The sequence below is a fragment of the Megachile rotundata genome, chromosome 11, assembly GCF_050947335.1.
Source record: "Megachile rotundata isolate GNS110a chromosome 11, iyMegRotu1, whole genome shotgun sequence".
In the NCBI taxonomy this organism is placed as follows: domain Eukaryota; kingdom Metazoa; phylum Arthropoda; class Insecta; order Hymenoptera; family Megachilidae; genus Megachile; species Megachile rotundata.
Genome location: NC_134993.1, coordinates 14,001,899 through 14,028,198, shown reverse-complemented (window position 1 = coordinate 14,028,198; position 26,300 = coordinate 14,001,899). Strand labels below are relative to the sequence as shown.

The following is a 26,300-nucleotide window of genomic DNA, read 5'->3' as shown; positions in this document are numbered from 1 at the left end:
CCAGTTTCCGAGGGAAATTATCGTCCCGTTTAATCGCGTCCTCCTTGGACATTTTGCGAAGCAACTTAATTCTAGCCAAGGTAAATCGCAGGTAATTAGCTAGCTTTTATAACGACTCATACGACAAATCGATCGGTTTAAGCCATGACACGAAGTATTAATAGAATAGAGGGGTAAAAGAAACGTTTCCTGGCAATTTCTCCGGCTTTGCTGGCACGGTTATTCACGGCCGACATTCATAGGCAAATGGGGACGAGTCCATTCGGCTCGCTCTCGTTCGAAATTCGCCTCTCTTAGACGCTTTACGATTTCATTCAATTAAGCCGGCCTATCTTGGCAGATGTAGATTACAAGTGTATCGTGTCCCGGGTGTATTTCGCGACACGAGGCCCACCTGACCGCGTCATAGCCACCGCTTTACGTATGTCGGTCTGGCACGCGAAACTCCTACTCCTCCGACGAAGGGGAGGGGGAACCCCTTCTTAGCCCGCTCACGCGTACCAACGCGGTGCCGATTACTTGCCTAGCTACAAGTACCTAATGCTTTTCGGTGCATCGCTGCCTTTGGCTAAGAATAACTACCGCTCGCATGCTTTCTTTCGACTTTAGACTTCGTTATTATTTCTTAGTTTCCGGACATTTTTTTATGAAAAACAAATACAATGTTTTCACATTAATTTTCATGTTAAAATTTTTATGTTATACATACAAGTTTATATGTACCTTGTATGTACAACACACTCATATTCATAAAACATGTATGACTTTTTACATTAAAAAATTTTGACATAACATGTACAAGTTTCTATGTGTATTCTGTATGTATACATTAACAAGCATGCATGATTTTTTACATCAAAAAATATTTTCACATTATATAAGTTTATATATACATTTTATATATACTTTTACAAACATGTATTTTTAATAAAAATTAATAAAATGTTGTATATGAAGTTTAAGTTCATTGCACTAGTCTGTCATGTTAAAAAATAAAATTTGTTTATAATTTTTAATTTAAAATATTTAGTGTAATGTATACATAATATTTATTAAAATTAATTGACTTGAAACATGCTTGTTAAAGTGTATATATAAAGTGTACATATTATACATGCATATAAACATGCATAATCTAGATAAAATATTTATTAAAATTAATTTAATTAAAACATGTATGTTAAAGTACATATAAAGTATACATATTATACATACATATAAACATCCATAATGTAGATAAAATATTTATTAAAATTAATTTAATTAAAACATGTATGTTAAAGTATATATATTATACATGTTTATAAGTATATATATTATACATGTTTATGAGTACATATATTATACATATAAACATGTATAAGTCGTTAAGATGGACGAGCAGCAGCGCCACAGGAGAAAGAAGCGTAGTTCGAACGCGTAATACTTAGCACTGATCGATCTCGAGAGAGGCGTCCCTCGATCGCGACTAGCTTTCGATACAAACGATACCCGTGTACGTGTAGTTACATGGACGCGCGTGTAACGTGCCATCTGCTCGAATGCGCGAGACGCCGGGTAGGGGAACTCCAAAGATAGCGTTGCAATTGCTTCCGAACCCCTTTGAATACCCTTCCCACGTTTATTCCTGACTGTCACACGGAATTTGAAATTGGGTTACAGTTCAGAGTTTCGACCAGCCAAGATTTTATCTCGAAGAAAGCGAAATGCGATTTATTCGACGTCGACGTTTCATATATTATGGATATACTTCGCTATGTGTAGGATACTGTAGAATGTTCTAGAAGGATACTGTAGAGTGTTCTAGAAGGATACAGTGTTCTAGAAGGACACTGTAGAGTGTTCTAGAAGGATACACAAGATCCTAGATACACAGAATCTCACAAGTGATATTTGTAAGAACCAAAATAGTTTACATAGGAGAAGTGTACTCGAAAAATATTATTTAACCGAATATTTAATATTTAACAAATTTACTTAACAAATTAAATGACTAGAGGCATACGTGTAACGTCTACCCTTATTACGAGATATAGGCGTAAAAAGATCGGAAAGCCAGTGGAGAGGTTTTCGAGACACCTTGTGTGCAGAGTCGGTGCGCGGGGCGAGGGCTGGGGGCAGGTGGGGCAGAACGCGGGTATCGGAAAAGGAGGCATCGCGGGCAAAAAGGAAGAACGAGTTCCGCGCGAGCGGAACGAAAACGAAGCTACGACTCCCCACTCCTATTCCCTCCTGTTTTCTCTCTTTGCATTTATCTCTCTCCGTTCATCCAGTGCAGCAACCCTGCAGAAGGACAGGAGCATCGACCAATACGGCCGTCACGGGGAGAGTCGAACGAAGACGGACGCCGCGTGGCACATTTTCGAGTTAAACTTTCAAACCGCTCGCGATTTTTGTTTCACATCGTTTTTCGTCGGGCGATGACACTTGGCGATCTTTGCACCGCGAACGATACGCCTTATCGTTCGTGCTCTTCTATAGAGTTCATCGATATCCTGCCTCAGCTCTTTGCGGCGCAACGATCGGACTGCCAGTTTGAAAGTCACGACAGGATTTGTGAATTCTCTCAAATTCTTTAATAACTTGAAATAACAGTAGGTTTCTGCTTACTCTAAAAAGAAATATAGGTTAGGTTAAAAATTAAGAAATTAAACATGAAGTAATTTATATAATTCTACAATTCTTTTACTCTAACAATAAATATAGGTTATGTTAAAAATAAAAAAATAAACATGAAGTAATTTATACAATTCTACAATTCTTTCACTCTAACAATAAATACAGGTTATGTTAAAAATAAAAAAATTAAACATAAAGTGATTTATACAATCCTTCATCTTGACGTAAATTTCTCTAATAAATATTTTAATAATATTGATGTGTAAAATGGAACGTACCGTATTGGAAAAGAAAACGATAGAGACAAAGTACGTTTGGAAATAATGGAGACGGTAAAAACGTAGAGAGATTCGCGTTGGAAGGTTTAACCTCGTTCATCGGAGAAAACGATTTGAAGTAAGCTCTTCTCGGAAACGCATAGAGCCACGGATGTCGTTGCAGTTCTTTCCGCATGGTGGCTCTTCGAGGAAGCATAATTCGAAGTTTTAGCAGCGAGTCGAAATTTGTCTCGTTTACCGATAAACAGCGTAGAATTAACGACCTCCATTCGTCCAGACTATCGATTAGTCTTTTGGCATGTCTCAAGGCCAGAGCATACGACGTTTTAAAGGGTCTGAAGTTATGGGGTGAAGCCTACGAAGGTTAAAGTATCTAATAACTTTTCGAAGAAAAAAGAGGGTAAAAAGCGTTTCTCAAACCTCAACGTATTATTCTTCATTAATTCTTGCGAGGACTTAAATCTTCTAGACAGAATTTTAGTACAAACGTTGCACGAAACTCTTGACACGAAGGCGAGTTTTAAACGCGTAACTATAGATGGATTTTATCGAGAAGCTTGTTCCAAAATCCTATTCGTCACGTTTCCGAACGTCGAATGCGGCCAATGGGACGCGTGCGCATGCGCGTGCGCGTGCGCGGGGGACGTTTCGGTGTCTATTAACACATCGTTGACCGGCCACGAGTTAACTCGTGTTTTTATATCCAAACACTGTAGATCGATCACGAGTTAACTCTTACGGTAGCCAGCTCAATTTTTAAAGCTTAGAGTGACGAATTACTCATGCCACAGTTGGCTTTATAAAAAATTACTTGATATAATGTGGTACTAGAAATTGTTAGTAAATATATTTAATTTTGATTATGAAGTCAGTATGAATAAAGTGTACTAAAGTTTATGGAGGTTGTTTTTACGCTCATTAACGAAATAATAGTGACAGGTAGCTGCAGCGTAAAATTGCCGGTCAACAATAAGCGGCAGAACAAGACAAATACAGGGTAAAGTATCGGGTCTTCTTTGTACTACCAGGTATATCACCGTTTCCGAGAAACGGGTCGTAAACATTCGAAATAGATGCGTCGCAAGAAAAATCGTCCGGTCTGCAGAATTTCGAAAGGGACAGATTTTCTTTCGCGGCTAGAGAGAACCACTTTCTGTAGAAAGTATGCTCGGAATAAACGAGATACGTGCTAACCGGTTGTTACGACCAGAAAGTTCTTAACGTTAGAAAAAAGCAGAGAATAACGTTATCATTTCGATATCATCGATAACCGCGAAAAGAATAACGTAAGTCGAAAAGAGTCGCAAGCAGATTAAAAGTAAGCGATCCTCGAAGAACAGGGAGCACAAGCGAACGAGAGCGAAACACGAAAGTGCGACGACGACAGACAAAAGCGAGACGAGGATTAACAAATCGAGTAAGAGTAAGAAAGATGAAGGATAAAGGAAGGGAGAAGAGAAAGGTTGCGAGAGGGGAGAGCAGCAGGTAAGAAAGGAACGACCAGCTGTTTCCTCGTGTGACGTCACGCAGGTGCCCGACGCTCGGCTCGGATCGGCTACGCTCGGCTCGACTGGGGGAACGAGACGGAAGGTGGACAGGTGGACAATGCTCTTAACCCTCTGCTCCTATCTGGATCCTGTTTTCCATCGTGCTGCTTTCGCGTACGGCGTTCATTTTTTCGCCGGGCGTTCTAGGGGTCAGCAAACTTATACTACTGCAATTTTTTTTATTCATTTATTCTCATTTAATATTTTTTTTTATAAATTCTTGCTTTTATACATAGCTATATTCTTAATATTATAATATGTATTTTTTTATAAATTCTTGCTCTTACACATAGGTATATTTTTCATATGTATATTCTTAATATTGTAATACATATTTTTTTATAAATTCTTGCTCCTATACATAGGTATATTTTTTACATATATATTCTTAATATTGTAATACATATTTTTTTATAAATTCTTGCTCTTACACATAGGTATATTTTTTACATGTATACTCTTAATATTGTAATACATATATTTTTATAAATTCTTGCTCTTATACATAGGTATATTTTTTACATATATATTCTTAATATTGTAATACATATTTTTTTATAAATTTTTGCTCTTACACATAGGTATATTTTTCATATGTATATTCTTAATATTATAATATATATTTTTTTTATAAATTCTTATTCTTAGCTACATGTTCTTCATATGTATATAATTAATGTTAGAATATATACTTTTTTATAAATTCTTCTCCTTACATATATATTTTTTATGTGTATATTCTTAAAGTTACAATACATATTTTTTTATAAATTCTTGTTTTCAACAACATGTTCTTGAACTGTATATTCCTATTGTTACAATATATACTTTTTTACAAATTCTCTTCTTAACTACATATTTTCATATGCATATTCTTATTGTTACACATACAATTTTTTTTACATGTTCATGATCTTATAATAATCTTATTATGTACATACATATGAAAGAAAATATGTGGAATAAGAAGTATAAAGAGGTAAGAAGAAAATCTTTGTAGGGTCGGTGTCTAGGGAGAAAACTGAAGAAAGATTGTAACCTAACCAAGAGAGGCTGACCTAGAAAAGTAGGATCGATCGTAGACTATACAACATAAAATAGCGAGAGAAAAGGGCGCGTAAAGTCTCATAACTCGAATCCTTGATCGTGTAGACGTGAGATCGACCTCGTACAGCGCGTGCGTTTTCCAGGCCGACCACGCACACGCGCGTTCACGCACGTGCTCGCTCGGAAAATGGAAAGTGGAAAGTCGAAAGGTGTACTACATATTTCTTTGAGGAATATAACTTCGATCTACGAGTTTATCGCGCGTACTATCATTGTGCATATACGATGGGGAATTTATGTGCGATTTAACGCTTTTAACTATGGCGGATTTATGCCTGTATTTGAGTATGTATTGGGACGTTGGTGTAGTGGGGCTGTAGGTTGTATACTTAGACAATATAGAGGTCTATAAATTCGGACACTGGAGCTGTATTAAGCGTTCATTGTACATTCTTGTCTCTTATTTCTCTGCATCCATTTAATTATTTATAAAATTTATTCAGAGCTGACAACCATCAAATAAATTCAAGTTCTAACAGTTTTAATAAACTTAACAATATGAACAATATTAATTTCACTGTCATTATTTTTAGAGAACTTTGAGATTGAGTATTTCTTACAGAAGACTTCCAAGTATTTTTTAAAATGAAAGAAGGGTGAGAACACAAGCAGACGCAAGGAAAGCGGAGCTTCGATCGCAAGAAGGTTATACTTGACGGGTTTCGATCGATTTCCACGGTTGAATCTGCACGGCGTAAACCGGAGGAACGGGTGTTTTAAAAACGTTTTCTCGCGATGATCGTAGTCGGCGGTGTAGTTTATTACCGACCTGTTCGTAGCTCGCGACTTGAAAGCAACTCCGCAAACTGGACCGAAGCGATTAATCACGAACGTTATCTTATCACGAGTTGAATGCTCCTATCAACGAGGCGTCGCAACGGTCCTCGGCGACGACATCGGCTGTGGCTGAACATTGCCGATCGTTTTACATCGAGTCCGTTTGTTCCACGCTATAAATCTTCCTTTTCAATGCTTCGTTTTTACAAAAATTAGTTGCGCGAGGTTCAGTATGTACAAGAAAAGACCAACAAAATTTTGGTACATGAAATACGAACCAATGATGTTGACTGACTATAGCGTTATTATACTATGATTTATCAGGTGTGTTAGAACTAATCGCTACAATATTAAAACAGATGAAGAAAGTTGAAATGTTATGGGGATTATTTAACTTGAATTGCGAATTGAAATGTATTCGATATTTAAGTGGAATTGATCACAGATGAAGGAGTGCACCATAGGTGCGTCGCGCGTGCGTCACGCGTTCACTGTGAGTGCGTTACGAGTGCGTCACGAGTGCGTCACGACTACACGGTGGGTACGTCACGCGTTCACTGTGGGTGCGTCACGAGTGCGTCACGTCAGCGACGGGTGCGTCACGGGTGCGTCACGCCAATGATGGGTGCGTCATTAGTGCGTCGCGTCAGCGATGGGTGCGTCACGGGTGCGTCACGCCAATGATGGGTGCGTCACGAGTGCGTCACGCCAATTATGGGTGCGTCATTACTGCGTCGCGTCAGCGATGGGTGCGTCACGGGCGCGTCACACCAATGATGGGTGCGTCACGAGTGCGTCACGTCAGCGATGGGTGCGTCACGCCAATGATGGGTGCGTCATTAGTGCGTCGCGTCAGCGTTGGGTGCGTCACGAGTGCGTCACGCCAATGATGGGTGCGTCACTAGTGCGTCGCGTCAGCGATGGGTGCGTCACGAGTGCGTCACGCCAACGATGGGTGCGTCACGAGTGCGTCATGTCAATGATGGGTGCGTCACTAGTGCGTCGCGTCAACGATGGGTGCGTCACGAGTGCGTCATGCCCATCGCTGGTGCGTCACGAGTGCGTCACGATAGCATCGTGGGTGCGTCACGAGTGTGCCATGATAGCATCGTGGGTGCGTCACGAGTGTGTCATGATAGCATCGTGGGTGCGTCACGAGTGCGTCATGAATGCATAGCGGGTGCATCACGAGTGCGCCATGTCCATCTCTGGTGCGTCACGAGTGCGTCATAAGCACGTAACGAATGCATCATGGATGCGTCAGAAGTGCGTCATGAGTAAATCACGATTGCGTCACGAATAAGACTCGCGAAAATATCAGAACGGGTTAAATGGATGAATCGGTAAGAATATAGAGTAGAGGTTTTTCGACAAAGCGATTGTCAGAGTAGGAAGGATGGTACATCTCGCATCGGAGCTATCCATGCTGATCGATCTTCCGGCATGGCGCGACTAACCGTGAAAAGCTGTCGGCGCCAGCAGCACCGTCGCCGTCGCCGTCGTCCCCGGCGTCCCCGACGTCCTCGTCTTCATCCTCCCTCGTCAACGTTGCCGTTACTCGTTTCTTCCGAGCCCTTTCGTATCGTCCGATAACGAGCATGTTTCACGCATCCAAATAATCCGATTAGCCCGCAAAAAGACGCCCCGAAATCTGGGATAGGAGGTCCTCAACCTCTCGGACGATCCCGCTAATTTTTAACGAACTATGTCGCTTTCGTTTAATCACTCGACGATCACCGAACGTTTTTGCTTCTATTTTTTTTTCGCTCGATTTTATTTCCATTTGCCTACGATATTCGATTACCAGATTCCGCGTTCTCGCTGACCAATTTCGAACGTCGAGCTATCGGAAAGTCGCGCCAATCGATTCTCTTCCACGGAGAATCTTCGATGGAATCGTTTTGAACCGACACGAGCAATCGGTGGGCAATTTGCGTTTCGAAGTCGAGGAGAGCCAAGGATCCGTTTCGAGATTGAAATCTATCTGGAAAGTGAAATTGTTCGCGTTCTGTTCTGTCAAGTAATGTGTCCGCTCCAACTTTTTAATCTCAATTTACTCTTCGTTATTTCTTTTCATTTAATTTCTTGTCTTATGATTTATTTTATTAGGTTAGGTTTATTTCAGGTGCTGATCAAGATTACTTGACTCGTCAAAAAGTGGCAGGTTGTTATATTGTTACATGGGTTGTAATTAAAATTAAACTCAAAATCATTGTGAAAGTACGAGGTAGATTTCAACATGCGTGTCACATGTGGTCGATATAAGTCAAGCTAGAAAACTCCTCAACTTCTGACAATTTTGTAGCAGACTATTATTTCAATATTAAGATAAATAAAGAATGTTAGGAACTGACAACTTTAGCAACATACTTTACGTTTGACACGTGCGTCGCGTTTGGAGCGTAGGTGCGTCACGAGCCAAGTTAATTTCGATCGCAAGCTTTAGTTCTCGAACGACACGGATTTAATAAAGGTGGTTTTCGTGGCGCGTGTTTGAACTATCAGGGAGATATAAAAGGTTGAAGGGAATAGCAGGTGGGCGCGAAAAGAACCCACGACCGATATCTTCGGAACGCCTGTTTATCGATTTGCCAGGAGTGTACTCTATACAATCCCCGTTACTGGCACAGCGTTTCTACACAAGCGGCATCAGATTTCGATGGCTCCCCAAATGTGAACAACTTTGTGACAAACGTTATTCTACAAACTTCGATCGTCTTTGAATTTCAAATTTCTTAACAAGTTCACACATGTGCACATATGTGCAACAAAATGGATTAAATTGATTATTTACAGAAAAAGCTTAATCAAAGGAATTTTTGTAAGCTTCTTGATGAGACAATGACACACTAATGTATTAGAAGTTGAAGTTGAAAGATTTAATATCCTTATTCTTGTGTCATATGTGACACATGTGATCAGCTCTATAGATTCAACGAAATTAATTATTTATAGAAAAAGCAAACTAAAGGAACTTTACAGAGCTTAATATTTGAACAATGATACACACTAATGTATTAGAAGAGGAAGCTGAAAGATTCAACACCCTTATTCTTGTGTCATATGTGACACATGTGATCAGCTCTATAGATTCAACAAAATTAATTATTTATAGAAAAAGCAAACTAAAGGAACTTTACAGAGCTTAATATTGAAACAATGATACACATTAATGTATTAGAAGAGGAAGCTGAAAGATTCAACACCCTTATTCTTCTGTCATATGTGACACATGTGATCAGCTCTATAGATTCAACGAAATTAATTATTTATAGAAAAAGTAAACTAAAGGAACTTTACAGAGCTTAATATTGAAACAATGATACACATTAATGTATTAGAAGAGGAAGCTGAAAGATTGAATACCCTTATTCTTGTGTCATATGTGACACATGTGATCAGCTCTATAGATTCAACGAAATTAATTATTTATAGAAAAAGTAAACTAAAGGAACTTTACAGAGCTTAATATTGAAACAATGATACACACTAATGTATTAGAAGAGGAAGCTGAAAGATTGAATACCCTTATTCGTGTGTCATATGTGACACATGTGATCAGCTCTATAGATTCAACAAAATTAATTATTTATAGAAAAAGCAAACCAAAGGAATTTTCTATGGCTCTTAATACTAAGACAATAATACAAATTAACAGATCAGAAGGCAAAATCGTAAAACTTCTTGTGTCACATGTGACATATGTGGTTAATTTTGTATAATACAGGATCAGAAGTTAAACACAACGAAGAAAGCTTGTCTCTCCTAATAAAAAACATTGATACAACAATGCAAACAGTTAACTCGTGATCGGACGTGTTTTGGCACGAGAACAGTTAACTCGTGACCGGTCAACAATGTATTAATAATCAGTACTATAGCGTCATACATCAGCTCCTACAATGGCAGTCGACGTATAATTAACGTTCCCATTCGCGATACGGATAATTCGGAGCACAGCTTCGAATCGTGTTCGTGGATAGTAATCTCGGCAAAGAAAAATTCGATTCGACCGGTTCCGTCGGTATAAAATTGAAACGCAAGCGCTCGCGAAACAAGCAGTACGCTCTGATAATTCCGCGTTTTCCGATAGGTTAGGTCAGGGACTGGTGCAAAGACAACCTTTCGAATCGCGGCAGGTATCTTGTTTGTTCAAATTCGTTGAGGAAAAAGTATAATTGAAATACGTCTAACGATATATCGACGAAACGAACCGAGAAGTTTTTGGAGGCAGAAGTTTTTGTGGAAGAAATTCATGGACACTCGGATATAAACATCTCGGGCTTCTAATGAAAACGGTCGAACAAGAAAACCGTCCTTCGTGTCGCCTCGCTGCCTTTTCTCTTTTATTTTCCCCCATTTCAACCCTCAGCCTCTTTCTATCGACTTTACAGATCTCACGTACAGATGTCAACCCACGAGTTGGGTATCCCCTGTATCTCCTATGTAAATTAACGAATACTACGAGTTGGTGAAAAGAATCGTACAGTTACATGGTAAATAATGACAACGAGTAATTCGTACTATCGACTGCCTGTCGTTTTCCCCTAATTCGAGCCGATACCGCCGAAAGTGCGAGTCTAGGCGACATTTCTCTTCCGACCAATTGGGTCCAAGCCTGGGTCAGCCACGCGCCAATTCCTGCCAAGACTACGGTGCGTACCGTAGACTACCCTGTTCCTGGCGCGTGGGAGCCAGGTTTAAGGGACCACCGTAGAACAGTCCCATGCGACGTTCCGTTCACTACTCGAAACGTTCGTTGACTGTCTTGTTCTTTCGCTCAATCGTGCCAATACCTTTGAAAATACGCGCGAGGCTATTTTTCTATTCCGACCAATTGTAGCTCTAACCTGGGTCCAACTCGTGGGTCGGCATCGGTATCGGACTTACGTGGAAATCATTGAAGAGCGGAAAATCCATATTCCACGGAAAATTGTAGTCTTGGATTTCGATGACGCACGGTTGCGTCGAACAATGAAACTAAATGTTCATAAGTAGAAATTTTATGACATGATCGTTACTATTAATGACGAATATGTAATAAATTGCGGGATGAAGTCAATGCACGCAACACAGGAGTTGGCGCGTGGTGGTGGGGGTAGGCGTACCGCGTCTCGCGCGCCAACTACTGAGTTGCGTGCGTTGACTAAAAAAAAGCTCCTGCAAATTAATCTTGATACCAGAATTAACACTGAGATATACCAATACTAGAATTAATACTAGAATACCCTAGAATAATACTAGAATACCCTAGACAATTCTACAATATCAGTAATAAGTTACATGTGGAAAACGAGGAGTGTAAAATTGTAAAGAAAATCTTGGGCCTCTACGAATACCAACATTCTAATAAATAGATGACCCGCTAGTAAACGCGCCATTTGCATTCTGCCCCTCTGCTTCACGAATATAACAGTTCTCGTATCGTTTTAACTGGTGTCCCGTGTCGTTTTAACACGGAAACAGGTAAAAGAAACTAAAACGCCGACCTTGTCGATAAGTTGGCACATCGGATTAGAAATCAAGATGTCCGATTTGCAACGGACAGCCAGATACAGTTTCCTTCCACGGAAAGAAGTGAAAGTTAGCTTTTAACGGGCCGTTACAAAAGCGTAATTGTACGGTTAGCCAATCGAGCGATCATTGTTTTGAACGAAACGATAGATCCCATCCGAGTATCGTTATAGCGGCAACGGTTGCGCAATCGGTTTACGGTAAAGCATCGGGTGCTATCTTGGGGCACCTTTGCGATCATCGTTTCAAGATTACTTTGCGTTTGCAAATTTGGGACTGGTATTTGGGAATTTTGGGATTTAGTTTTGGTAGTTGGGAGTTTAGTTTGCAAACTTGTCTAGATTGGGGATAGACTTGTAGTAGATTTGGGATAGGTTTATGGTAGACTTGGGATAGATTTAGGCAAGGTTTGAGATAGGTTTCAGATTTGGTATTCATTTGAGATAGATTTGGAGTAAAGTGGTGGACTAAATTTTGGGCTACATTTGGAATAGGTTTGAGATGGATTTGGGATACATTTGAGTTAGATTTGGACTCTAAATTGAAGCTAGATGTGGACTAACTTTTGAGCTAGATTTGGGATACATTTGAATTAAATTTGGACAAAATTGAAACTAGATGTGGACTAAATTTTGAGCTAGATGTGAACTAAATTTGAGATATGCTTGCACTATATCTGGGTCATGTTTGCCCTGTATTTGGACTATATCAACACTATATTCGCACTACACTTGGACTATAGTTAGGCTATATTTAAGCTATACTTGGACTATATTTGTGCTATATTTAGACTGTATCTGGGTAATGTAACTACTTATGCTACATCATAGCCGAACAGATTGTGCGTTCTCATACGTTTAACATTAGAGCTATACATACTAATTTGTCTAAGTTTAAGACTTGTGTTGTGTGTCAATCAGGCAGACTAGATATTCACATACAAATGCTGTCGTGAAACTGTGAATCTGAATAGAAATTCGTGTTATAAGGTGAGGAAGAGCAGCTCTATCATATAAGTGACTTTGACTGCAACAAAAGTGACTGTAATGATTAAGTGACTGCAGCAAAAGTGACTCCAACGAGTAAGTGAATCTAACTGCAACTGAAGTGACTCTAACGAATAACTGAAATTGACTGCAATTAAAGTGACTCTACCGTATAAGTGACTTTGACTGCAATAAAAGTGACTGTAATGATTAAGTGACTGCAGCAAAAGTGACTCTAACGAGTAAGTGAATCTAACTGCAACTGAAGTGACTCTAACGAATAACTGAAATTGACTGCAATTAAAGTGACTCTACCGTATAAGTGACTTTGACTGCAATAAAAGTGACTGTAATGATTAAGTGACTGCAGCAAAAGTGACTCTGACGAGTAAGTGAATCTAACTGCAACTGAAGTGACTCTAACGAATAACTGAAATTGACTGCAACTAAAGTGACTCTACCATATAAGTGACTTCGACTGCAATAAAAGTGACTGTAATGATTAAGTGACTGCAGCAAAAGTGACTCTGACGAGTAAGTGAATCTAACTGCAACTGAAGTGACTCTAACGAATAACTGAAATTGACTGCAACTAAAGTGACTCTACCATATAAGTGACTTCGACTGCAATAAAAGTGACTGTAATGATTAAGTGACTGCAGCAAAAGTGACTCTAACGAGTAAGTGAATCTAACTGCAACTGAAGTGACTCTAACGAATAACTGAAATTGACTGCAATTAAAGTGACTCTACCGTATAAGTGACTTTGACTGCAATAAAAGTGACTGTAATGATTAAGTGACTGCAGCAAAAGTGACTCTAACGAGTAAGTGAATCTAACTGCAACTGAAGTGACTCTAACGAATAACTGAAATTGACTGCAACTAAAGTGACTCTACCATATAAGTGACTTCGACTGCAATAAAAGTGACTGTAATGATTAAGTGACTGCAGCAAAAGTGACTCTAACGAGTAAGTGAATCTAACTGCAACTGAAGTGACTCTAACGAATAACTGAAATTGACTGCAATTAAAGTGACTCTACCGTATAAGTGACTTTGACTGCAATAAAAGTGACTGTAATGATTAAGTGACTGCAGCAAAAGTGACTCTAACGAGTAAGTGAATCTAACTGCAACTGAAGTGACTCTAACGAATAACTGAAATTGACTGCAATTAAAGTGACTCTACCGTACAAGTGACTTTGACTGCAATAAAAGTGACTATAACGAATAAGTGACTGTAATAAAAGTGACTATAAGAAATAAGTATTGTTTGAACAGCGAATATGGGAGCAACGAAAACATTAGCACAGCGGCAAACGGCAAAAGCATCGATTCGGATAACGCGGAGTCTTGCCATAGTTGGCTTCGAATTCCCTAAGTAGGCAGGTATGCGCGTGACTAACAGTGTCTCGGCTGTGGCGGCTGCAGTGGCGGCGGCAACGGTTGGCTCACTCTTCTCTTCGTCCTTCTCTCCCTTCTTCTCTTACGATTAGCTGTCCAACCTATCCGAACGAGGATTACTCATCCGAGCACATTGTTTTCATTGTCCGCGAGTTACCGTCGATAAGATCCCGGGAAGGGTCTCCACATTTTACTGTCTTTTAAACTAATTCGGGAATTTTCTTCCTTCAAAGGTTTTGAAGGCTTGCTTGTGATCTTAGGTCGATGCTTAACAAATTTAATTGCTTGTACAATTAGACGCATCACTTAAAGCCAAATACTGATTGCTACACTGTATACACATTTTAATATTACAGCTGTGACTAATTAGTCTCGTATGACGCACCCGACAAATCCTAGTGTTAAAAATGAGTCCAAACTGATTCTGCACTCGCAGTCGTCGCGCATTCAACTTCCGGAGAGTAGAAAATTTTCAGTGTCGATGTCCGAAAGTTGTAAAATCGTCGTTTCGAAAAACAAAAGCGTTTCCGAGTGGCAGAGTAGCTATTTAAACAGCTGCTGCGTGGAATCTCGCGTTTGACCTATAATTAAATGCGCTATTTTTCGCCGCGAGCCAATTTCGCTCCCGATGGCTTCTCGTTCGTTCTCGTTCGTTCGTCGATAGACTTGTCTCCTCCGTTTCGGTGGTTCTCTATTAAGCTTCCAATAAAGAACGCGTACAAATCCCGTGAACAGGAAGGTTAACAAATTCCTTGCTTTACGAAAGACGGACGTTGCGGAAGATAACGGCTGGGCAGATTCTGTAAACACAGTTATCGCGACGATCGCGAGTCGCTGTAATGACGGAAAAGAAGGATGTACGAAGATTGCGTACGCGACGTATACTTCTCGTGATAGAGTGAGCATAGTAAGCGAGCAGAAGGGAAAACGACTCGTGAACTCGATGGCCCATGGGGACCATGGGGATACATTAGGGACTGTCTATGCTATGCTAGTAACTGGTGCTACTAGCTTTGCCAATAGGTAGTTGAATTTTTGCGTTTCTTTGCCTGGATTAAGGCTATTGTTGGAGAGAGAGGGTAAGAGAGGGGAGAAAGAATTTTTTTTTAAATTACTAAATCCCTCAATTCCCAAATTCCTAGGTCTCTGTATTCCTAAGTTTAAAAACCCTAAATACAAAAATCCCTGGATCCTCAAATCCCTAGATCCAAAAAACCCTAGATTCCCAAATCCCAAAATTCCCAAATTCCAAAATTCCCAAATCCCAAAATTCCCAAATCCCAAAATTCCCAAATCCCAAAATTCCCAAATCCCAAAATTCCCAAATCCCAAAATTCCCAAATCCCAAAATTCCCAAATCCCAAAATTCCCAAATCCCAAAATTCCCAAATCCCAAAATTCCCAAATCCCAAAATTCCCAAATCCCAAAATTCCCAAAATTCCCAAATTCCCAAATCCCAAAATTCCCAAATCCCAAAATTCCCAAATCCCAAAATTCCCAAATTCCCAAATTCCCAAATCCCAAAATTCCCAAATCCCAAAATTCTCAAATCCCAAAATTCCCAAATTCCCAAATTCCCAAATTCCAAAATTCCCAAATCCCAAAATTCCCAAATCCCAAAATTCCCAAATCCCAAAATTTCCAAATCCCAAAATTCCCAAATCCCAAAATTCCCAAATCCCAAAATTCCCAAATCCCAAAATTCCCAAATCCCAAAATTCCCAAATCCCAAAATTGCCAAATCCCAAAATTCCCAAATTCCTAGATCCCCAAATTCCTAAGTCTCAAAAATCCCTAGATCCCCAAATCCCTGGATCTGCAAATCCCAAGATCCCCAAATTCCTAGATCTCCAAATCCCTAGATCCCAAAAATCCCTAGATTCTCAAGTCCCAAGATCCCAAAAATCCCTAGATCCCCAAATCCCTAGCTCCCAAAAATCCCTAACCCCCAAATTCCAAAATTCCCAATACTCCAAATTTCCTCGCCTGCAAACCTTGAAATTCCCCAAAGTCCCTAGAAGAAAATGATTTCCTTGCCTTCTTTTTCCAACGACATAACGTACGTTCCTTTAGCCCTAAACAGAGGCTGCCCCTTCGCCCTGTCGCGTCACTTATTTATTATACCAGAAACGTAGCGCTACGCCGGTTTAAAAATACACGTCTGAAATTTCTCGAGAACTATTACCGACCCGTACGAAGTTAGAGTATCGATACGTCGAATACAGCGTGCAGGCATTTTCGAAGGTGACCAAAGCCGGCTAATAATAGCGGAACGTTGCCACTGAAAATAAAGACTAGAGCAAGTAGCACTCGTTCGACAAACGATTACTAACGCTTTGACGAACTCCGATGGAGAGTCGCGTTTTGGAACCCACGTGCCGATGTTTCTTTACTAATGGGAAACGTCAACGTTTCTAGCCTTACGGCACGAATTAACGGGCCGCGTTTTACACGGTAGCCTAGTAACGACTGCGTTCGAGCGCGGTGCAGGCTTCTTTCGGTTGTTACAAGCATAAGGGAACCATTCGTTTCGTCTTGCGAGTTCAACACCTTGCACTATTTTCTCGGTATGCATGACAAATTTGTGACGCACTTATAGTGCAGTCATGACGCACTCGTGACGCAACCATGACGCGCTCGTGGTATACTTGTGACGCACCCATGACGTACCCGTGGTGTACTCGTGACGCACCCACGACGCACGCGTGATATACTCGTGACGCACCCGTGACGCACGCGTGATATACTCGCGACGCACCCGTGACGCACTCTTGGTATACTCGTGACGCACCCGTGACGCACTCTTGGTATACTCGCGACGCACCCACGACGCACGCGTGGTATACTTGCGACGCACCCGTGATATACTCGTGACGCACCCATGACGCGCTCATGGTATACTCGTGACGCACCCACAACACGAGTGATCTACTCGTGACGCACCTATGACGCACTCCTTCGATTCAGACTTCGAGTCAAATTTTGACTCGTTGCGAAGTAAATAAAGCGTGGGAAATTATTATTCGGAATAGGAAAACCAAGGTGCACCCTCGGAGCCCGATCACCGAACGTAGGGGTTGCTTTGACGATTCTCGGTTGGAACCTCCCGTTGCTCTCTACGTGCCAGCCCCTATTTTCTGCCACGGTTAGTAACCTCCCTTGCCCGCCGACAGAAGGCCCCGGACTTTCGAGAGCCGCGCACTCACCAAAGCCAACCTGCCTGTTTGCTAGTTTGTTTTATTTCGATCTGGACTCTCCTTTCGAACCGACCTCTTTAACGATCCGCGCACTAATTTCATACGAATCATTTAAATGAGGGCTTCCTTGGGAATTTATCCGTGTGGGGAGGTCGGCAAATATTTGAGGTTATTGGGAACATGGGAAGAATTTTTGTGGAAAGTCTAATTTGGTTATAAGTTTATTTATTGGGTATCGTCAACTGAACAGTAGGACGCACCCGTGACGCATCAATGATGGACGTGACGCATTCGTGACGCACTCGTAACGCACCCATGATGAGTGTGACGCACTCGTGACGCATCCATGATGGACGTGACGCACTCGTGACGCACCGATGATGGACGCGACGCACTTGTGACGCACCTATAGTACGTTCATGACGCACTCGTGACGCACCCATAATGGACGTGACGCACTTGTGACGCACTCATAGTACGTTCATGACGCACTCGTGACGCACCCATGATGGACGTGACACACTCGTGACGCACCCTTGATGGGCGTGACTCTTTCGTGACGCACTCATCGTACATTCATGACGCACTCCTGAGGCACCCATGATAGACGTGACACACTCGTGACGCACCCATGATTGACGTAACGCACTCATCGTACATTCATGACGCACTCATGACGCACCCGTGAATGGTCACTCGTTTAAGAATATTGCATGATACTCTTAACTTTAAAAATGGGAAAGAAGATAAAATAATTTGAATAGTTTGGAAGACGCATTTTTCGTAGAATTTCATGTCTATTGAAGTACGATCGAAATATTAAATAACGTAATTCGGTGGAATTGAACGATCGTGACGAGCACGGAGTACCGTTGACGGGACGGCGTTTTCGAGTATCCGGGGAAGAACGAGTGGATCCGCGTACAGCGATATATGCACGTATGCAGCGAGTAGGCAGAGAAGAGAGAGGGTAGACCGTCGAGTAACAAAGAGAGGAAAGACGAGTCCATAGTTGAACCGCTTCCCTCCAACTTCTCCGTCTCCTTTTCTCCGTTCTTAGAGCGAGAGCAGTCTGTTCTGGTTACCGTTCTTTCTTGTACGATTGTCACGTGGCTCCCTCCTTCTCCCTCCTTATTTGCTCTTTCTTCGTACTTATTCTTTTTTAACGCTCACGCTTTTATCCCGCTCATCGAGTTTTATTCGTTATTCTTCCGTGTTCGTTACTCTTTAGTCCACCCTTTTCTCGCATCCTCTCGGTCCCTCCGCAGCGTTCGATAATTCGCCGTCTCCTTTTTGCTCGTCCCTTGTTCCACGCTCGAGCGACGATGAGCTTCTCTCGTACTGTGTTTCTCTCTCTCTCGTTAGATTACATTTACTCTTTGTTCCCGCTCGCTCTTTCGCCGGACGTTCTTCGTTCTCTCGTATTCATCGATTCGCGCTGCTTCTCCCTTTCGCGCTTTGCACCCGCCTCGCTCTCCTCGCCCGCTTATAGATTCCCTTCTTCCCTGCCGCCGCTCTTTGCCTCTATTTGTCCGTGTTTTTCTTCTCTCTCGAGAACGAACGGCACGCAGTTGCGTTCTCGTCGCGTCATCGTACACCGGCAATCCGTCGACGGCCGGTTTAACCGAGGCGCGATCGATTTTCATCGCGTTTCGAAATTCTCCCTGCACATCCTGCTCAAATAAGCTATCCTTAAACGCTCTTTATGGCTATCTTTACATTAGCATGTGTCTCGTACACCTTACATTCTTTATTAAATAGTAAGTTTATTAAACACTGCTATCTGAAAATACTACTCTGATAAAGTCTAGTAGTGTACGAGGTCTACTGGACTTGTCTATCTTGTACATATCATATCGTATCATGGAGATAGCCAGTGTTGGAAGGAACGCTTGCTGAGCACCAGCGAGAAAGATCTCGTCATGCGCCATCTGGTGGCGACGAGTATTACTATCACTCTATCGCACCATAAACTGCATGACAGCGCCTCATTACTCCCACAGACTTTGGTCTGATTTGATCCTACTGAACTGCATTCAGTCTCCAAGTTTCTATTTCAAAAAATTGTGATCCCCCTGTACGAATTTCCTGTAAGTAACATACAGTGCCTGTATCATGCATTTTATTCCCAGCGTCACGGTACCCAAGTAGACCACAGAATGACGCGATCAGACGTTTTAATTCCCGGCACCAGCAACACGCATTGTTTTCAGCGTAAGTAGCACAACGAGGGGATTCGCGTTATTAGAATGTGTTCTACAGAATCCGAAATACCTCGAGAAAACTCTTCCCCTTTTATGACTCGAGCTTTCCGCATCTTCGAAAGTGTATTCGAAGGCGATAGAGACGGTCGATAGGAATTAAAATATCGAGCGTCTCGAATGGGATGGAGGAACAGGGAGAGAGCAGGGAAGAGGACGTCGCTCTTTCTTTTTCCCCCGAAACAAGGACGGAGGCTTTTGTTCTGGTTCGTGTACCGGATAATCCCTGTTTAAACGATTTTAGTCGATGCTCTCGATGGAACGCATAGTTTTTCGACGAATAGACAGCTGTTGCGCGATGTGATTCGGTGAATGGCCCTCGTTTACGCTTTCTTTGGAGGTGTGAGGCGGTACAGTCCCTCGTCGAAGATGCACAAAAATTTCACTCTAATAACAGTCGTATATGGATAATTATCTTGGGTCAAAATTATTATTGAATGCGTTGATAATGATATATGCATAGCAATGTATATATTCATAGCAATGTATGCTATAATGTATGTATACTATAATTTATATACAGTGTATCTCACAATTAACGTCCCAGAAATATAGGGGAGCTAATTCTGAACAAAATTTCCCTTTGCAGAAATGAGATCTGAAGCTTCGTTTTTGAATTATTGCGAAAAAACCACGGACCAATCAGAGCGCGAGGATTTCGCGCGCTCAGCCGCTAGAAGCAGTGGCTCATGGGTCTGCGCACCGCGCTCTGATTGGTCCGTGGTTTTTCCTTAATAACTCAAAAACGAAGCTTCAAATCCAATTTTTGCAAAGGGAAATATTATTCAGAATCACGTCAGCTACCCCCTATTTCAGGGACCTACACTAATTATGAAATACCCTGTATACAATGCATAAATAATGTATATATACTGTATATAATGTATGTATACTATAACGTACATATACTATAAATTAATATTACAACACCTGTAAATAATGTTACAATAATACATCAAGGTACCTAATAAATCATTTGTACAGATTTAATTCTAAGAAAAAATTCTGGAAATACGTAGCGGTCCTTCGACAGCCTGTACGCGTTAGCCCAGCGTCGAAAAGGAGAGGAAACCGTGAGTCAGGACCCTAGAAGCTTGGGGGAGCCTGTCTCGTAATTGAACAGACACGAGCCACCAAACTTCCTGAGTATACGAAGTCCCTATTTCTGGCCTCTTCCCACATCGGCTCGCGATTAGCCTGTTTGTCCTCGCCATCCTCGAGACTTCCGCTTTTCTACGACCTACGATTTTCAGCCTATTTATTTTTACTCGTTATCTCGCTGTTCGTCGATACTTTTCTAACATACGCTTCTACAGCTAAACTGAGGCAGCCATTTTTAAAATATGGGTAACTTGTAATTTTAAGGACTGTTGCGTCATGCATGAGTGACTAAATATTACTGCAATGTGATAAAGTTAATTAAACACGTTTTAGGTTTGACCTTTGTGAAAATTATAATTAGAAGTGAACCCCAATTTACAATGAAAATGAGAGACTTCATCAAGTATGAATTGTAGTCAAGAGTGTAGTCAATGACATCATATTGTACAGCTAAGAGAAATGAGAACACGCTCGATATCTCCCCGCTAGATATAATACCGAGACAACGAAATCAACCTTCCGAATTGCCTCAAACTTTTCCTCGACCAGTTACCGAGAAAAATCCTGGCGTACTCGCCAAGGACGATGGAATAGAAGGTGTAACGACGGAATACTAACAGCAAGATAGAAAAGGCGAACTAATGGGTATCCGAGACGAGCGGAGAGGTGCGAGGGGAAAACAACTGGGAACTCGTGTCGTAGCGGTACTCGTTTTCTTCTCGAGAAGGTATCTTGTTGCCACGAAATCGAATAACCGCGATATGGTAGCTTGTCTCGAATTTCTCTATTTCCAATTGAGCGGTTATAACAAGAAATATTCGGACAAGGTTCAAACCGCTTCCGAGCTCTCCGTAAATTAAAATTGGTACTCGATCGAGTGGTTTCCGAGTTAAAAAGTTTCGAAATCGGGTCGTTCGATAATAATTTTGTTTCCATAGACTTAAAAATGGCATATAACGTTAATTTTCAATCCGATTCATAGCGCACCCACGCCTGTCATTACTCGAGCACGAAACTCGAGGGAAAAGGCTTTCCCCTCTCGACGCTCTCCTTATCTCGGTGCTTGGTCACGTGCTGCGCGACGCGGATGCGCACGAGTCAGAACGTCGTTGACCGTTCGCTATAACGGATCGAACGCTGTCGAATTATCGTCAACTTACGAAAGACTATTACTTGCGATCCCGTTCGATTGCAGCGACCATACAATTTTCGACGATCGATACCCGAGTAATAAAAGCAACAAAGAAAAGCGAACAAAGTCGATATCGGTACCTTTCGAGGCAAACTACCGCTAGGTACCAACAAGTACGAACTCGGTGCGTCTATTTTGCACCGTACTGCGCATCGTTTCTCCTTCTTGCACCTCCCGACTGCCCCCGCCCTACCGCCATCGACCCTTCCTCGTTCCACCGAAGGATAACTTTCGTTCGAACTGACTAAAACGTTACGTTACGGCATAACTCGAGACAAAGGGCTCGTGCAACTTCCCGCAATGCTCTACGTATCGAAATAAAGGTGACTCAAATTTTCGAATAATTCTTTCTATACTGCACGAATATTTTCAAGATAGAGCAGGTCTTCAAGAAAGGCAGCGCGGGAATTTTAAACGATATCGATTAGCACTGATTCCGTAATTGTTTCCAGCGCGTCCATATTGCGCATTATCGCGTGCAATTTAGGGGACCAGAAAACTGTAATCCGAGTCGTGAATTATGAGGTCGCCTATGAAGCGTCTTCGTCGCGTTACATAATTAACGATCGATAAGTTCACTCGATTGTTTCAGACCGATATTTTTTCTCCGGCTAATTCATTACGGTAATTCGGGCAATTGTACGATTAATTGTCACGAAATAAATTTTTATTACGAACTTAATTTTTTTATAACATTAAATTCGACTTTCGAATTAATTTAATAATTGGTTGAAATTTTAACGTATTTAAATTCGTTCGATATAAACTATAAAATGGATGTGAGGTTAGAAATTGTGGAACGATAAAATTACATCGATATTGATCGACATATGTCTATATAGCAGAATTGTCGTACTCTGCCATATAGCAAAATTGTCGTATTCTGCCATATAGCAAAATTGTCGTATTCTGCTATTTAACAAAATTGTCGCATTCTGCAATATAGCAAAATTGTCGTATTCTGCAATATAGCAAAATTGTCGTACTCTGCTATATAGCAAAATTGTCGTATTCTGCCATATAGCAAAATTGTCGTATTCTGCCATATAGCAAAATTATCGTATTCTGCTATATAGTAAAATTGTCGTATTCTGCCATATAGCAAAATTGTCGTATTCTGCAATATAGAAAAATTGTCGTATTCTGCCATATAGCAAAATTGTCGTATTCTGCCATATAGCAAAATTATCGTATTCTGCTATATAGTAAAATTGTCGTATTCTGCCATATAGCAAAATTGTCGTATTCTGCAATATAGAAAAATTGTCGTATTCTGCCATATAGCAAAATTGTCGTATTCTGCAATATAGCAAAATTGTCGTATTCTGCTATATAGCAAAATTTTTCCCAATGCAATTTTTTTAGTATCTTAAAAAGTTTCTCCTCGCAAGACCCTTAAACCGAGAACACACGCTTCAGTCAACCCCTTCTCGTTTCCCCCTGCCTGTTAACTTCCTGTCGCTTCGCATTCTTTACCGAATTCGAAATGTCGCGATTAAGCGTCCAAAGTTCATCGATAAACTAGTCATCCATAAACAAATATATTTACATATTGAATATTTTGACCGTACAATTATTTTGATCGCATCATTCTAACATCAAGCACGAGCGTGTTCGAACGAGTTTAAACGGCAAAACCTTGTAATCCCGTAAAGGCCAATCGTCTTACTCACTCTCGTTCCGAGGCACGACGCCACGCGATCGAGCTCGGCTAACACTCGTCAATTTTTAGTACACTCGAAATTTTTACCATAGACACTGTTTATAGCGAATCACACGAGGTTAGAAATCGCTGAGTGAAAACAGTCCGAAACATATCGTGGTAAAAGCTCGGGAGAAAATGTCTGACGTCACTAAACAAAGAGTTCAAGCAAGACACGTTTAACCGACACTTTTTTTCGTTTTTTTCTTCCAGCTAGCCACGGTATTTCACCGCGGATGTTCGCGCAAAAGCTCACGGCTCATTATCATATCGGATTACGGTACTTGCACGCGCGTACATCTACTAAATTCTGCGTATGCCATCGGGTATAATGTACCCTTCCTATCTACCATTAAATCAAACGCAAACTACCTCCTACCGGTTGCACAGTTCATTCGGTATTTGTCTACCGTGTAGTAGTAATACAGCTGCTGCTATCGATTATCGATAACTATCGATATCTTATTGCTTAACGATGTATCGATTCTAACCTTTTCACATTGCTCGAAATTTTAACTCCGTTTGAAACTGGATGCGAGGTTAGAAATTAAAACGATAAAATTACTATATGCAATGACATGTAGCAGAATTTTTCGGTAGTAATAAAGAGGCGGTAAAATGTCGTCACTTAATATTCCGATTCGACCCCCTTTGCCTCGCCCTAAACTCGCACCTGTTCGGATCAAAAGCGACCCAACTATTCCGTGAGAAAAACAGACCTGCCTATTGTTCGCGCAACGACTGGATTTTTCGGCGCCGCTGTTCGAAGAAAAGTCGCGGAGCCGAAGGACGCGTACTTACGTCGTACGGGTTTAAGCAAGAGATAAGTACAAAGAGAGGGACCCGGTAACGGAGAGGAAACGAGGAATCGGAGGGCTACGGTGCAGCGCTGGTTGATAGGCTGACAGCTCGGTGGCAGAGGGCATGAGGTGGGAGGAGACGGAGGATCAGAGGGAACGAAGAGAGGAGTCGAACTCGGACTCGGAACTCGTGTCGTAGCGGTACGAGGTTCGGTCGGGTATCTCCGCATCGTGGGCCACACGCTCGGCCGGTGTCGGCTCGCGTACGCGCTCGGCCGCTCGCCGCTCAGTCGTGCTCCGGCCTTGCACGAGTACGAACGGAGTCTCAGTAGTCGCTCCGCTCGAGAGCTAACACGGTGTTGTCTTCTAGCAGTGTGTGCGTGTATTCGTCGAACGTTTATCATACGCGAATTCACGAGATAGAAAACAGTGTACCGCGGACCGACAGTGCACGGTGGAAACCTGTGACGAAGGGACGCCTAACGTGCTCCGATTAACTTCGTTCCGTTAGTCAGCCGAGTGCGTGGTAAGCCCAAGAGCAGTGGCTGCGAGAGCAGGAAGGAAGAACAAAGAAGCCACGTCCTCTGCCAGTCGGTGGAAGCGAGCCTCGCGAACATTGTCCCCTCCGAGAAGGCTCTTCTCTCCGTGTCTCTTTTCGCCCCTTTCTGGTACCGAGCTTCTCTCGCCGTCTATATTCCTCCCGGTGCTTCCATCGACGCTACACGACGCGTGGACAGCGACGAGAACTTGATTTCGTCTCCAGGTAAAGAGATTTTACTATGACGTCAATGTCGAGAATGATGTCAAGTCGAGCAACCGCACGCGTGTCGCCTATTCGTATCTCGCGACTCCCCCTCTCGGTTCTTTTCCCCCTTGTTCGAGTACCGCGTCGCGCGTGACAATCTTGCGACAGGAGTAGCGATATTACGCGCTACGCGTATGACGCGGCATCTATCATCGACGGGATAACGTAATCCGGGAAAATACGTTCGATCCAGAATTTTTTGCCTGGTCGTTACTCTCCAGGATTGATGAACCGTGAGTCTGCTTCTTCTCGGACGCATTGTCGCGATAAGTCGATGCGGGCCTAAGGTTACGATTGCACGATAATTCTTTCGGTCTATCAACGATTAAACCGAATTGCAACGTAAATATTTCTTCGTAAAACTTGTAACGTTTTGATTCCATTCTTGCAACAAACTCCAAAGATTTTAATCTGTTTTCGTAATGCGTTGTACCGACGCCTCGATATGTCGTTATGGCGTATCTAAATAGTCCAGTCTTCGATTTATCGTGTTCAACGGCTGTTTAGAGAACGCTGTTAAGTGGATTGCTTAGCCTCTATCGATTTTCTACACTCGATAGTAGTAACGTATGATCTTGGCCACTTGGCGTCTTGTTTCGTTTTTCAGCAAAGATTTTAACTCGGAAATTTTTCTCTCCTCCAAAAAATTATTTATATAAATACTCGTATATTTAAATTATAAAATCTAGTGGATCAGAATATGTACATACCTTGACTGATCTTTTTCGACTGCCACAGCGGAGAGTTAATGGGATTTCAGACGGTAGTTTCGATTCTTGTTGCGGTTTTCTCTGTCCTCTTCTTCCGCACGTAATATATGCGCGCAGATTTACCAACGACGTAGCACGTTCGAGCCAACCTATCGAGTTATTATCGCAGGAACCGCGTTAACCCCGACTACTCGACCGGTAACAAGGGCCACCGATACCGGCCGTCTCCGAATCTATTTCGTTACATAAACTATTTCACGTTAACCACTGACCGTCGTAGTTCGATTGTACGAAGCC

The 26,300-nt window shown here is 41.8% G+C and overlaps 1 protein-coding gene and 1 long non-coding RNA gene across 2 annotated transcripts in view; one reads left to right on the top strand and one right to left on the bottom strand.

Annotated features, from left to right (window-relative positions):
- Positions 1–26,300, top strand: part of LOC100883204 (uncharacterized) — a 55,817-nt gene that overhangs the window by 13,556 nt on the left and 15,961 nt on the right. The window lies entirely within an intron of this gene.
- On the bottom strand, positions 1,120–4,709 carry LOC143265424 (uncharacterized). The gene is made up of 3 exons (XR_013039964.1): positions 3,318–4,709; positions 2,898–3,252; positions 1,120–2,611 (listed from the first exon to the last, which is right to left on the bottom strand). It is a non-coding gene; the product is annotated as an uncharacterized LOC143265424 (long non-coding RNA).